The following is a 16,198-nucleotide window of genomic DNA, read 5'->3' as shown; positions in this document are numbered from 1 at the left end:
AAAGATATTACCAAGTCCAGCTGAAGGCCAGAAACGATTTCCTTAGCTACAGAACTTACATACGAGGCCAAAAAAGATATTTTTAATAAATATCCTCAGATAATATCTACAATCACTGGAGATTAGTTGAGTTATCCTTCAGAAAAATGTTATGAAATCAGGTATCACTCCTCCAGCTTTGTACGTTATTTTATCCTGTGCTGATTTTGAGCCTTTGTCACAAATCATTGACACAATTATTCATTAATGTTAAATGTTTTTATAATTAACAGTGATAAGAGATTGCTGGTGTTTAAACTCAGTGCTGTTTTTAATGGATCATCTGTAAGAGGTCAAAGGGCAAAATCCTTCACGTTCCTTTTAGAGGTTTGTCTGACCACGTCATTCTGATGTGACAGCAGACCAAAACAAATAAACAGATACATGTAGCCCAGATGGAAAAAACAACACATTTACACCAATAATAGAGAAGAAAGAGTATTTATTCTCTTTATTTTAACTGTCCACACCAATAAAGCGTCATATTTCCTATGACCATTGAATGCACCTCTCAGTTCACCCCACGTGAGGGCAACTAGCTCAGCAACCAATCAGAGCCTACCCAGGCCGCATTGACCCTGTCAGCCAGGAAGTGAGGTGAAGGCGCATGGAGTTCCCGGGTTTTTTCTCATCTCAGCAAGAGGAGTGGAGGCATCTGATACTCAAACCGAGAAATCCACGGACAAAAGAGAGGGAAAAAACTCAGGATTGAGAGGAAAGGAAGCCAGCATACTTACCTGCTGGAAATCCGGAGTCGAGTGGCTGGATGAAGGAGAGAAGCAACGTCGGTAAGACAAGTGTTATTCCGAAGAAAAAACTTGTAGAGACTTACCGTCGTGATCACGCTAATGCTAGCTCGGTGTCTCACAGGCTAACCACTCACCTTTCATCCGGAGAGCTGCTGCAATTCCGACACCAGTGTGTGTTGGGCTTTTGTGAAACAGAGCAACGGTGAGCAACATGTTCTTAGCCGCTCTAAAGCTAATTTTTGGCAGTTCACTGTGAGTTTAAAGTAACCTAGAGGGTAATTTTTAGTGCATTTCTCTCTCACGAATAGGCCTATAGTGTGGAGAAATTAAGCACACTGCTTTAATACCTCTGAACTGAACTCACATGTATATTTTGTTGCTTATTTGCACATAGTTCTGAATTTGTTATGGTGTATTGTATTTTGAATGTCAATGGTTACTTACCATAAGTATTGTTTAATTAATGTTTACGTGAATAGAGAAATTTGAGCAACTTAGATGTTTAGTTCTCATATTTGATATACTTGAAAATTGAATGTTGTACAACAGAACTGTGAGATTTGATAAGATTTAAGATGTTAATGCAATGAATATGAGGTTGATGCAATATTTTGATTTTGTATTTTAACCTTAAACAATGCATCTGAAACAGACTGATTAGAATGTACATTTTATGACCTGGATTATAGGTCAGGTTTTTTGGAGAGGACAGAAAAGTCCAAGGACCAGGACGATATTCCGGTTGTGATAGATGGCGAGCCAACCACCTTGAGGACGATCTGCCCCAAAAGAAGATACACACCACACACTCATACATTCCAATTACACTCACAAGGACCTTTGAAGTTGGCTATCGCCAGCTTAACTCTAAATTCTTAAAGGGCCCCAACGAGTACTTTTATTTTGTTTGAGTGTGCACACTATTTATTTTATTTTATTTTATTTTTTTTCTTTATCTGTACAAATTGGACAAATATCTGTTATACCTTGTAACAATACAAGAGTGGCTACTCAAAAGTTAACATTGTGTCCAGGTCATTATTGCTGCTCAATACTTTGGCTCCATACGAATTTGGTGTATTCTGATTCTGGCCAGGGTCTTATTACGAGCCCAAGTAATTATTGCGCTGTAATTCACCTTTATACCTTAAAGTTGGTTACATACAGGTATGTTAAGTACAGCTCGTGGTTCAGTACCTTGTGGCGCCGCCTTTACCAGCAGTAATTAATATTTTTTCTGTTGACATTATCAGTCCGTCTCATCTTTGTGGAGGTATTTTGGCTCATTCTTCTTAACAGTATTGCCTCAGTTTATTCAGGTTTGCAGGTAATCATTAGGTTGAGGTCTGCCCTTTGACTAGCCCATTTTCCTTTTATTCATTTCCTTTTATTTCCAGTCTCTTGTAGATTTGCTCCGGTGCTTTGGATCATTGTCCTGTTGCATGACCCAATTACAGCCAGCCTTTGGCTATTGGACAGATGGCCTCACATTTGGCTTTAGAAATCCTTGGTGTACAAAAGAATTCACATTTAACTCAGTGACTGCAAGATGTTCAGGCTCTTTGGCTCCAAAACACACTCAAATCCTCACCTCTCCACCACTGTGCTTTGCTGTTGTTATGAGGTGTTTGTGCTATGCTGTGTTTGGTTTTTGCCAATACTGGCATTGTGCATCAGGACCAGACATCTCCGTTTTGATCTTGTCTGAAAAAAGAACATTGTATTAGATCGCTTGTGGCTTGCTGGAACTTTGCAAATCTAAGGGATGCTCCCATGGTTTTCTTAAAGTGAAGAATTTTTCTTCTGGCAACCTTTCCAAACAAGCAGTGTTGGGGAGTAACAGAATACATGTACCGTTTAAAAAGGTGGTATTTAGAATACAGTTACTTTGTTGAAATAAATGGATTACACGGCGGTACTTCCCTGTTTCATATTGTGGCGGGTCAGGACTGTTTGGGTTTTGTTTGACAGCTACGTTCCGTTGTTCCAGGCGGCAGCGTTACAGTTGCCATGGTTACAGGGTGACGCTCTCTCTCTGCGTGTTTCCTGGGTGAGAGAGCGCCTGTTGTTGTTGTTGTGCTAAGCTAATAGGCAGAATGCTACAGGTATAGCTCTATAGAATGTAGCATCATGGGCAGTGTAGTCCGTGCTGCAGGGAGAATGGACTGCCATACACGTTATGTGTCTGTGAGCGAGGGAGGGAGAAAAAGGAAAAGTACGAGCTGTCATCGAGCAGAAACGGGAGCTGGAAGCATGTAAATATAATAATAACCACTGCAGCCAAGAGGAGTGCCTGACGAGCCCAGTTGTAAGTAAGCTATTAAGACTCGATTGTACACCGTGTTTGTGTTTTCCTCCAAAAACAATAAGTTCTGTTGGAGCAGCCTTTCAACGCCTCTCTCTGTCTCTCGCTAGCAAAGTTGACCCAGACAACAAAGTAAAGCTAGTTTTCGGCTATGAGCCCGACACAGAACCCACCGTATTAGCCAGAGGTCCCTTTACTACGGTTCATGTACAGGGCATGTATTCTGTAATGGAATACATTTTAAAAGTAACCTTCCCAACACTGCAAACAAGCCATACTTTTTCACTGTTCGATCTCTGTAGAGCTGCTGTGTCTTTTAGTTTAGTTTCTCTAAACATCGCACAGTCTGCTCTTAAGTTGAATTTGCTGAAATGTCCAATCCTGGGAAGATTGTGGCTTTCTGTTAAGACAGATCTGCAAACTGGCCACACATCAGCTTTTATAAAGGTGGTTACACTCGCTGCATTTGATTGCTTAGTTTTCACAGCACGCTCTGCAATCCTGTAAAACTATGTCACATAATTGTATCTGTAAAATTAGACGTACTAACAGAATCATTTTATTCATCTAACCTCAGATTCATCTGTAAAATTGAAAACACTTTCCAAGCTTTATTGTGTTTCTTCTAAATGTAGTGTAAATATTCTGCTGGCAGTGTAGTATATGGGGAAGCCTGATTAGCCGCACTTCAACATACAGGTTGTTTGTTGCTTTGGCTAAAATGTTTCTACTCCCATCTGCTTCGCTGGTGTGTTTACTCGCTGCGTGCGAGACAATACATTAGTATACACCTGTTGAGACTGCATGCTGCACAGATTATAATTCACGTTTGTTTACTGTCAGAAAAAAAGCTCATAACAGGTGTTCTATTAAAGCAACACAATGTGCTAACATCATCATTACAAAACTGAACCCACTGGATTTACCATGAATTCGAGGTCCCCCACTTTCAGACTCCGTTAGTCTTCATCAAAGCTCATCATGGAAACGTTGATGTTTGGTGTGGAAGTCATATTTCCTTAACTACACAGCTCCAACACTCTTTGTGTCGATTAAGCACTCGAATATCTATTTTTACTCTTACATTAATTCGATTTTGTCTCATTTAAGGTCTGAAATGACACCAAAATAATGATGAAGAGCTACAGCTACTAACAGGGCTGCTGTGTTTGGATATAAAATATAAAAATAATAATAATTGAGGCAGGTATGTCGATTTTTCTAAAGGTTTGAGTGTCTTAAAGGAAAGTGTGAATGGAAAAGATTACAAGCAATTCTGTAACCATTTATTGTGTTAGAAACATAAAACATCCAAACCATGCCTTTATTAATAAGGCACAAAACACTGTTATATATTAAACTGGTTTTTGATTTCAAATAAATAAACATTTTGTAATTTTGATTTTTTTTTTAATACATCCACCACCTAAGTATATTATTAGAGTGCAATTTGCAAAAAGGTTTGCAAAAAAAAATTCTGTTAAGTAGCCTCAATATACTGAGGGCACTTTTATCACTGTGCGCTGTGATGTACAGCACCTCTTGATCTATGTTTTGCTGACTCAAAGGCTACTTAAATCAGTACAGGAGCAGAGTGAGGCAGAATTATGTGTAAAAATAGAAAATGTATACAAAGTACAAAGTATCAACTTACATACTACACACTAAGCTCTGATTTCTTAATGAAACAAAAATGTGCAAAAATCAATGACACTTATTTATTTAAAAAAAATACATTAATGGTATAAAAATAATGATTTGTTTTGTGTGGGTTGTGTGGCGTTTTTGAGGAAATGAAGGAAATAAACATCTTGTGTCTGCGATGCATCGCCGGTTCTATTTCAAATAGTTTGAACCGTCAGAAAATTGCTTCTTTTTTAAGTTGTGAGTGAGTATACAGCAGCAAAGTCAATGCAGTGGTCGGCTGTACTCCACCACTCTCCCGAGTGTGAAGCAACAACTAGTTACCACTCAAGGATTCTGCCGTCTGTCATGCCAAAGTCATCTAAGCAGAGAGAGCACACAATGTTATCTGATTTCCAGATATGGCTGAGAAGTTCGCTGTATCGCCGAGTGAACAGAGAAGAAACTCGACATCTGCTTTTTGGGGGCAAAGTTTCTAATGCAGCTAAAAGTTATATCACTTGATAAGAGTTTCAGAACAAAGTTCAAGTTTCAAAACATTTGATGTTTAGGGTAATAACAGCAACAAAGTAGAGTATAATGTGGAGTAAGCTCTGATAAATGATAGTGGGTTATGGTTTGCTGCTGTCTTTTTGGCTGCCTATTTTCTTGAGCTTTTTAAGTCATTGTTTAGGAAATTGCTTAATTTAAATTTAATTAAAACAAGGGGAAAAAAAGTTCCACTCATTCCATTTTTAGTTCATAGCGTGACAGTTCATTAACTGTGCTGTAAAACTCCTCCAGGAAAATCATTTGCAACCATGTAATAGAAAATATATTTCATGAAATAAGATCTAAGAAATTCTTTCCAGATAAAAATCTGGGCCCTGCTGTGAAAACAGGGAAGCCTCTTCCAAAGGGTCCTGTGGAAATCTGCATTTGTAACCCTCTGCTTTGATATAGAATATTTGATCAGATTTATTGTTGGGTTATGAGCAAACTAATCATAACACCACACTAGATTCAAAGGGTTTAACACAAAGCACACAATCTTAGTAATCTTTTTCAGTCCTTGTGTTTCCCTTTACATGGTTTTGCATCATTTCTTACTAAATTAAAACAAGAGTAACAGTTGTTTCATCAAAAGTCTAAATCTGCAGTATGTTAATCAACAGAAAAAGACCAACAGTGCTTGAAATGTTATAGCCAACCGCTTGCTGGTGTGTCTGTGGATATATACAGGGTGGGCCATTTATATGGATACACCGTAATAACATGGGAATGGTTGGTGATATTAAAGTCCTGTTTGTGGCACATTAGTATATGTGAGGGGGCAAACTCCTCAAGATGGGTGGTGACCATGGTGGCCATTTAGAAGTCGGCCATCTTGGATACAACTTTTGTTTTTTCAATAGGAAGAGGGCCATTTGACACATCAAACTTATTGGTAATGTCACAAGAAAAACAATGGTGTGCTTGGTTTCAACGTAACTTTATTCTTTCATGAGTTATTTACAAGTTTCTCACCACTTATAAAATGTGTTCAATGTGCTGCCCATTGTGTTGGATTGTCAATGCAACCCTCTTCTCCCACTCTTCACACACTGATAGCAACACCGCAGGAGAAATGCCAGCACAGGCATCCAGTATCTGTAGTTTCAGGTGCTGCACATCTCGTATCTTCACACCATAGACAATTGCCTTCAGATGACCCCAAAGATAAAAGTCTAAGGGGGTCAGATCGGGAGACCTTGGGGGCCATTCAACTGGCACACGATGACCAATCCACTTTCCAGGAAACTGTTCATCTAGGAATGCTTGGACCTAATTTCAAATATCCAGTGGCCTTGAGGTTTCCATTGATGAAGAATGGACCCACTATCATTGTACCCCATATACCACACCAAACCATCACTTTTGTTGTTCCAACAGTCTTGGAGGGATCCATCCAATGTGGGTTATGTGTCACTCTCCAGTGACATGCGGAGTGCTACGCTGTGGGCTCTTGCTGAATGAAGCTAGGACAGCCACTGATGTTTCTTCATTAGTGACAGTTTTCTTGCGTCCACATTTTGGCAAATCCAACACTGAACCAGTTTCACGAAACTTAGCAAGCAGTTTGCTGACTGTAGCATGGGAGATGGGTGGTCTCGTAGGGTGTCTTGCATTGAAATCTGCTGCTATGACCCGGTTACTGCGTTCACCAGATATCAACACGATTTCGATCCGCTCCTCACGTGTTAACCTCTTCAACATGTCAATGGCTGTGAACAAAGAGAAACTTGTAAATAACTCATGAAAGAATAAAGTTACGTTGAAACCAAGCACACCATTGTTTTTCTTGTGACATTACCAATAAGTTTGATGTGTCATATGGCCCTCTTCCTATTGAAAAAACAAAAGTTGTATCCAAGATGGCCGACTTCTAAATGGCCACCATGGTCACCACCCATCTTGAGGAGTTTGCCCCCTCACATATGTGCCACAAACAGGACTTTAATATCACCAACCATTTCCATTTTATTACGGTGTATCAATATAAATGGCCCACCCTGTATATTCCCCAAAAAACCAACAAAAAAACCCACATTTTAAATCCTAAATGGACCACTGGGGGCAGCACAGTGGTGCAGTCTGGAACCAGCATGTTTTCCCCGTTCCCAGTGTTAATTGGTGATTCCAAATTGGCTGCAGGTGTGAGAATGACATCGACCACTGGTAGGGATGATAATCGAGAGCTGGTTCTTGTAGAAAACCAGTTTCCAGTAGTCCAATTCCTTAAATTGTTAGTCTGCCTGCCTATCGATCCCATTTTTCAGTTCTTGCACTCATTCAGCTGATTTCAGTTCACGTGTCAGAGGAGGAAAATAGTGATGCATCCTGGCCCGGTAACTCCACTGAGGCATTTCTACAATTGGTAGACAAAACTCCCAGACTAGACATTTGTAGTAAATCTCTGATTGTAGCTCCTCTGTTTTTTCTTCTTTTTTTTTGCAAGGGCTCTGGCGTTGGTGAGCAAGATGGATGGAAGCAGGGTTTTGTGTTGTTGTTTGCACAACCGGACGCGATAGCCAGCTCTGCATCCGTCTTTTGTTTCCTCTCCCTGTGCCGCCTACGTCGCTTGCTGTTACCGACTTTAACTCACAGAGCGGTTGGTGGTCTTGCAATCTCAGTTGGGATACTATCAGTCCAATCTAAAGTAAAGTCCAGGTTTACGCTGAGGCCAGTGTCTATCAATTCCTGGGGACTGAAAGTCATCAGTGCATTGCAGGACGAGGGAGTGAAAAGACATAAAAAAAACCACCAACACAAAAATGTGCACAGTAGTTGGGAGCACTGTGCCCTTGCATATATCCGTAGGACTTTAAAAAGTCCTGCACGCAATAATTGAAACAGAATAAAATACGCAGACACAATACCACAACAATTAAAGCAATAAATAAAGCCATTCACAGGCTGTAATTTTGTATCCTCTGGGTAGTAAAGGGGACTCGGATGAATGACCCTATTCTGCATAAAATCTACTGTACTTTATTAGACTTTATTATCTGAAGGACTTTTTTCTTTCACTTTCAGCAGTGTAGACAGTATACCATTTTCTTGTGGCTTGACGTTGAACTGCTGTGTAGATATTCATCATTAACATGAAAAAAAACAACAACTTTAAAAAGAAGAGGTGTCACCTCTGCTATAGCAGTCCTCAGTGCATCTCCTCTGTCAAGAAACGCCATCTGCACTGCCAGTACAATAGCCATTAGGCAGTGAAACCACAGTTTAGCTGGTTTCCTGCCAGGATCCATTTTGCAGCCTGAGCACACTCCACAAGGCTCACTGAGTGCAACAGAGTGCATCAAAAAATAATTAAACACTTTTTCCAGGGTGATGATGCAAGCAGTAATTAATTGCCTTTGCATTCAGCAATGTTCATTAATGTGACTGCCACAATAATAATGCTGTCTACCAAACTGTCTCATCTCTTGTGATCTTGCCTCCCAAGGTTTCATGGTAATAATATCTGATTGTGGAGAACTGTGAGCATACCAATAAGACCCAAAAGCTCCCAGTAACCTTTTAACACCATGCATTGAGCGAAACAGCAGCAGAATTAGTTGTAAATCAAGACGCTACAACTGTACTCATTTATGTCTCACTCTGTGTGTAATTCATTCTTGAAGCAGTCTCTAAATCTGTGTTAAGAATCAGTGTGTATGTGCTCATATATGGAGGGGGGGCTATAAATTAGGTGGTAGAGCAAGTCACCTACTAAGAAGGCTGGTGGTTCAATCCCTGTCTGCTCCAGTCTGCATGCCAAATATCTTTGGTAAAGATACTAACCCCAAGTTCCTCTGCGATGCATCCATCAGTGTATGAATGTGTGTGAATGTTAGACAGAAAGCACTGTCGCGAAATCGATCAATGTAGAGCAGTGTCACAAACCACGGAGGCCCCAGAAAAGTGCAATCAAACAAGTTTATTAACACCCAGGAGAAAACATCACCATATGTCTTCTGACCAAAATACATGTTGTGGACACTTATAAAGCATCTTTAATGGCTATAAACAGACATAGAACTTCTCTTTTCTATAACACCTTCCATACAAGGTAATAAACTTCAAGCCCTCAGGGTCTCTGCGGCTAATTATTGACTCTGGTCATCTGTTGCCAAGTAGAGTAAAATATAGTGAGACACCAAATGAGTTAAGGCCTCAGGCCTGACACATTCCTAGATTATATGTGTTATATGTATTATAAGCATGCATTGCAGTTATCCTTCTATGTTCTCGTTTCCCTCAGCATGTATCACCTGGACAGTCACGCCAGTGAAGCTTAAGACCCTTAATGAACCGAACATCAACTCCAAATAAGCACAAAAATGCAATGTGTATGAAATACTTCTAACCGTACTTGTAATAAAAAACATAATGGAAGGATCCTCAAATGGACATCTTCAATACACAACTTTAATGCAATATCAATACTGTGAGAAATATTATTAGATGAAATGATGCTGTAAAGGATGTTATCAATGATGCAGATTATATGGCAGCAATAACAGAATTTCTGTATCTCCACAGCACCTTTCCCCCGACTAGACGCACACAGCCTTTATTGTGAAGCCCTTATAATACTCTTTAAACACCACACAGGTCAATAACAAAGACAACACCAGACGCCAGATGAGTTTGAATAGGACATGTCTCTTCCTAATGAGGTTTTAATCACTTTTACCTAATGTGGTACAATTTTTCTGATATTTGCAATGTAGTCACCCCAACCGGTCGCAGCAGATGGCCCCGCCCCTCCCTGAGCCTGGTTCTCCTGGAGGTTTCTTCCTGTTAAAAGGGAGTTTTTCCTTCCCACTGTCGCCAAAATGCTTGCTCATCGGGGGTCATATGATTGTTGGGTTTTTCTCTGTATCTATGAAGCGCCTTGAGGCGACTTTTGTTGTGATTTGGCGCTATATAAATAAGACTGAATTGAATTGAATAGTAAAATGTATAAAAAACAACGGTTCTTCATTTAAACATTAGGTTAGATAGAAAGTGTTTGTGTGAATGTATGCTTTAAGTGCTCAGACAGAGTAGAAAAGCACTATATAAGAACCATCCATTTGCTATATAAAAAATTGCATAAAGATTATGGTTTTGTCATTTTACAACCCAGCAGCTCACCATTCTGATGACGTCCACAATTTAACATTCAAACTCAAAAGCAGCTTCCTCCAGATAATCCATTATGAACTTGAACTTGCATGGACAACAGTCCCTTAATACAGTGCATTGGTGAAGTGACTATCCTCAGCTGTATAGGCTCAGTCCCAACTCTTTCATGGCATGTATGGCAGTATTGTGGTCTAGACAACCCAAAATGTGACATCCCCATATGTGGACGCCAGGTCCTAGGAGGTTAAGGTCATGCTGGGTAATACATTAAGTGCATTTTGTCAATGATGGCCATTTGAAGTTTTACATTTATCCAGGGTAGGCTCACTCAATAAGTTAATAGCATGAAAGCATGAAAGAAACACCAATGAGGAGCTTTTGCACAAGACCGAGTGGAAGGTCTGACTCTGAAATCAAATAATTCTTCATGAATCTTCATGCTAGCCAATTAGCAGGTCATTGTGATAACAAACTGTGGGTCAACCTGTGTAAATCAGTTATATGTTGTTTTGTTTACTACACACACATCAGCAGTGATGCAGCAGTTGCTAGCACTGCTGTGACGTCAACAGTTTTACTTTTGTATGTTTTCCAATAGTTTCTGACCTAACTGCAAACTGTGGTCAAGAGTTTACATGATTCAAATTCCCCAGAGTGACACTTTCTCTGCCAGCCTCCTTCTCTATGCCTCACTCTCATTATGCAATGTGACATTTGTTGAGAAGCTTTTACTACACTTACAGTGTCATCATATGTTATCGTCAACGCCATCAATATTCTTTCACTCTCTTTGCTCCTCTCTAAATGCAAGCTGCATGTGTGAGGACATTCATGTTAGGCTGAAAGCAGAGAACGAGGAACCTGGTGAATCCAGAGGACAGCAGTGCGCAGTCCAGAGTCTGACACTGAGATGAAATCAATTTGCTTTTTTTAAAATCTACATACGGTCATCTTGATGCATTCTCAATCATCCAGGAAAATAAATCTCCAAAAGTTCATCACCAGTGTGTGAATGGGTGGATGACTGGATGTGTAAAATGCTTTGGAGTCCTTAGGGACTAAGTAAAGCGCTATACAAATACAGGTCATTTACCCTTGCTGTATCCTAACTTTAAAAAACATTCTACCTAAAAGTTGAACTCGAGTGTTCAGGATGAAAGCCATACACATCTGTCTGCTGGCCAGATGTGGCAAAGGTACAGGCTTTCATTACTTAAACAGTAGCATTAAAATGAGAAAGAATAAAGTTGTTCTTTGTAAGAACATGTGCTACATTTGATGTAACCTAACTCTGACCAGTCACTGTGCACCAGTCAGACACGGCGCTTTACTGCAAACCTGTTTAGTCTTTTTTGCAGGACATTTCACAATGTGAAAAAACATCGTTTCTCATCATATAGATTCTATAGTTGATTTAAAAAAACACACACAATAGGACATTACATGTAAGCTTTTTATTTCAGGTTTATCAAATGTCACTGATAATCTCTCCTCTCCCTCCTGTCCAGTCGTTCTAAAAGTGAAGTTATCTCTTTTCTCTCCTTGGGAAATAAAGCAGCAACACATTGTGTGATAAACTGCACTTGCCTAATAACTGTGTGTGTTTGCTGATATTTTTTAAGACAGTTGCATTTTAAAATTACCTGACAATTAAAAAGTCATTAATTCTTTTCTTTTTTTTTCTGTTGAGGTAGCGAGATGCTAAAGTTCCCTGAGAACAACTGGAAATCTGCATCACAAATGCTGTACAGTTTGAAATAGTAGTAGTAATAGTAAGTATATTTGTGTGCATAAACAATATGTTTGGCCTTTTTCATCACTTTGTAAGGCCCAGTGATGGATACACAATAAGTACAATGATGAAGTATTTGTACTTTGTCAGTATGTTGAGTTCTAACACCTCATGCTGATGATAGAATGTGTTTCCCCAAACATATAACTAAAAAATCAGTTTATCTTCTTTAGAATTTCATTTTTAGGACTCAGTGTATTAAGGTGGGAATACATTTACCTTTGGTGCTTATTTTGTGCTTCATTATGCTAATCTTTTTTCAAGATCATTCTCACTCCTCATCATCATCAACCTTACACTTACAACCAAAGTGTAACTTTCTTCCTGAAACAGCATGATGAGAGAGCAATGACGCAGGTTCAGCATTTAAGGGCTCTATGACAAGGTCAAAAGGTCAGAGTAAACTGCAAAAGCAATGTCACAGCCACCGAGGAACAAGGGATTTGACTTGTGATTGGCTTTAGTCATCATGTGAAACCTTAAACTGTGAAACTGTAATTCCCCATGTTGTTTTCACACCCGCGTTTGCTGTTATTTTGCTGGCTGCACGAGGCGGGGGGAAATCCGTTTGAGATGAAAATCCCTCATGGCAGCAGCGCCAGGTCACACCCTTCAATCAAACTGAAAACCACAAAACACCCTTTTAACATGTAATCAAAGCGTATGTTAACTTTTTCAGACAGAGGAGATGTAGTTTCATGCACCATGAGTAAAAAGAATCACAAATTTAACACTTATATGTATTCATTAAACCTTTGCTTAACCAGGAAGTTAAAACTTGTTTTTCAAGGAACACTTGGTAGTTTCAAATAGGTACACCACTATACACCAGACTCTCCATAACTGTCATTAGTCTGGTACCAATATGTAGGTTAAAAGGAGACCTTTCATATAGTATAATTAATTTTGATAGGTATTAATATCACATTGGTTCAATTTTTTAATTCAAGTTTATTTATGCAGCGCCAAATTACAACAACAGTTGCATCAAGGCGCTTTATATTGTACAGTAGATCGTACAATAATACATATAGAGAAAAACCCAACAATGATATGACCCCCTATGAGCAGCACTTTGGCGACAGTGGGAAGGAAAAACTCCCTTTTAACAGGAAGAAACCTCCAGCAGAACCAGGCTCAGGGAGGGGCGGGGCCATCTGCTGTGATTGGTTGGGGTGAGAGAAGGAAGACAGGATAAAGACATGCTGTGGAAGAGAGACAGAGATTAATAACAGATATGATTCAACACAGAGAGGTCTGTTAACACATAGTGAGTGAGAAAGGTGACTGGAAAGGAAAAACTCAATGCATCATGGGAATCCCCCGGCAGCCTACGTCTATTGCAGCATAACTAAGGGAGGATTCAGGGTCACCTGGTCCAGCCCTAACTATATGCTTTAGCAAAAAGGAAAGTTTGAAGCCTAATCTTAAAAGTAGAGATAGTGTCTGTCTCCTGAATCCAAACTGGAAGCTGGTTCCACAGAAGAGGGGCCTGAAAACTGAAGGCTCTGCCTCCCATTCTACTTTTAAATACTCTAGGAACAACAAGTAGGCCTGCAGAGCAGGAGCGAAGTGCTCTAATAGGGTGATATGGTACTACAAGGTCATTAAGATAAGATGGGGCCTGATTATTTAAGACCTTGTATGTGAGGAGCAGGATTTTGAATTCTGGATTTAACAGGAAGCCAATGAAGGGAAGCCAAAACAGGAGAAATGGTCATGTGACCACTGAAATTCTATCTGAAATGTACCTTTTCAAACCTTTTCAGTCTTAGTATGAGCAAATAATAATTTGATGGTTCGTTTGTATTTTACTCTAAATTACCGGCATGAAATCTGCATCCCATGTTGTAGTAAATAATTATTTTTGACACACCCAAATGTCCTTGAATGTCAGCCATTTTCATCACACTGTAGTTTTTAGTTAAGCGTTGTGTTGTGCATATATTGGAATTAACAGTAACGCTGATATTGAAAGATGAAATACAAAAAAATCTTTAAAACAAACATGACTTGTAGGGTCTTCCTTACAATATAAAGCACCTTGAGGTGTCTGCTGTTGTAATTTGGTGCTGTATAAATAAAATTGAATTGAATTGAATTAAGGGGCTCAGAGTAGAGCCGCTGCTCCTCCACATCAAAAGGAGCCAGTTGAGGTGGTTCGGGCATCTGACAAGGATGCCCTCCTGGGGTTGGTGTTCCAGGCATGTCCCACCGGGAGGAGGCCCCGGGGCAGACCCAGGACACGCTGGAGAGATTATATCTCTCGGCTGGCCTGGGAACGCCTTGGTGTTCCCCCGGATAAGCTGGAGGAGGTGGCTGGGGAGAGGGAGGTCTGGGCCTCTTTGCTTAGGCTGCTGCTCCCGTGATCCGGCCCCGGATAAGCGGAAGAAGATGGATGGAATAATTTGAATTGAATTGAATATAAAAGTAAAGTAAGTTAGTTAGACTCACTCATTATTTAATTTATTCTCTCTATGGTTTCAGTCAAAATCATCATCAACAAGGGTCAACATCAGCTCATTTGAGCACTTTCTGGCTGATTTAGGGGAATACTGATAACCATTTTTTTTATTTAGTTTTACGTTTGAGCCAAAAATTATTATTAAGATAATAATTATAGACAATAATTAAGATTTGCTCTAAAGTCTATCAAAGCTATGTAACTTTAACTCAGACACTTTTTTGTTCTTTCTTTTTTTTGTTAGAGACATAAAATAAGATGTCAGTCTTGTTAGCCGGGGATCAGTCCGCCAGGGCCTCCGCTCCTGGCCCCCGCCCTGCACACAATGCACCCGACCCCTACCGTGCCTCCTGCGGGTGGTGGGTCTGCGGGAAGATGGGCCCATGTCCCCTTTTTGAGCTGTGCCAGACGCTGGCCCTCGGGCACGCTCCCCAAGCCTGGGTCCAGGGCAGGGCCCCGGTAACCCTATCCCAGGCAGGGTAAACTGTTCCCTCAATGTTTTCCTCATAAGGGTCTTCTGAATCGCTCTTTGTCTGGTCCCTCACCCAGGACCAATTTGCCATGGGAGACCCTACAGGGGGCAAAAGCCCCCGGTCAACATAGCCCCTGGGATCCCTGGGACACACAAACCTGTCCACCACGATAAGGTAGTGATTCACGGAGAGGTATACCCTATACAACCTCTGCAAGAGCTTGGTTCACATTGCCAGCAATAAGTCGGGCTCATTCTCGGTGGGTGATGGGCTCCGCCAGGGCTGCCCTTTGTCACCAATACTGTCGTGATTTTTATGGACAGGATTTCTAGGCGCAGCCAAGTGGCGGAGGGCTTTCGCTTCTGCGACCTCAGAATCTCATCTCTGCTTTTCACGGATGATGTGGTTCTGTTGGCGTCATCGGGTGATGGTCTCCAGCTCGCACTGGAGCAGTTCGCAGCCGAGTGTGAAGCAGCGGGAATGAGGATCAGCACCTCCAAATCTGAGGCCATGGTTCTCAGCCGGAGTTCCTGCCCCAAGTGGAGGAGTTCAAGTATCTCGGGGTCTTGTTCGCGAGTGATGGGAGAAGGGAGCCGGAGATCGACGGATGGATTGATGCTATGATGTGGCCGCATCACTGCGGACACGCTGGAGAGATTATATCTCTCGGCTGGCCTGGGAATGCCTTGGTGTTCCCCCGGATAAGCTGGAGGAGGTGGCTGGGGAGAGGGAGGTCTGGGCTTCTCTGCTTAGGCTGCTACCCCCACAACCCGGCTCTGGATAAAGTGGAAGAAGATGGATGGACATAAAAGTAATCTTATAAGATTACTGAGTGCACACAATATGCAGTTTTTAATTGATGATTTCATTCAAAGGGAAAAAAACTTCCAAACCAACATTGTGAAAAAGTAATTACAAAAAGTCATAAGAAAGAAAGTGGGCAAAAATGGCATCATGGGAGAGTTCCAAGGCAGAAAACCACAGAAACAATACTCAGATGTGTGTCCTCTTGTATCTGCAGTAACATCGTTTTATAAAAAGAACATTTTACCAAGAGTCAAACATGGTGCTGGCAGTGAGATGGGCTGA

General features: G+C 40.7%; 1 long non-coding RNA gene across 1 annotated transcript; it reads left to right on the top strand.

Moving 5' to 3' along the window:
- Window positions 1–646: 646 nt before the first annotated feature.
- LOC148101138 (uncharacterized) lies at window positions 647–1,873 on the top strand. Its single transcript, XR_015719531.1, has 3 exons — window positions 647–827; window positions 910–990; window positions 1,478–1,873. It is a non-coding gene; the product is annotated as an uncharacterized LOC148101138 (long non-coding RNA).
- The last annotated feature ends 14,325 nt before the right edge of the window (window positions 1,874–16,198 follow it).

The sequence above is a fragment of the Neolamprologus brichardi genome, chromosome 9, assembly GCF_056152115.1.
Source record: "Neolamprologus brichardi isolate AB-2024 chromosome 9, ASM5615211v1, whole genome shotgun sequence".
NCBI classification, from domain to species: Eukaryota; Metazoa; Chordata; class Actinopteri; order Cichliformes; family Cichlidae; genus Neolamprologus; species Neolamprologus brichardi.
The sequence above is the reverse complement of the archived record's forward strand: the minus strand, read 5'-3'. Positions and strand labels throughout refer to the sequence as shown.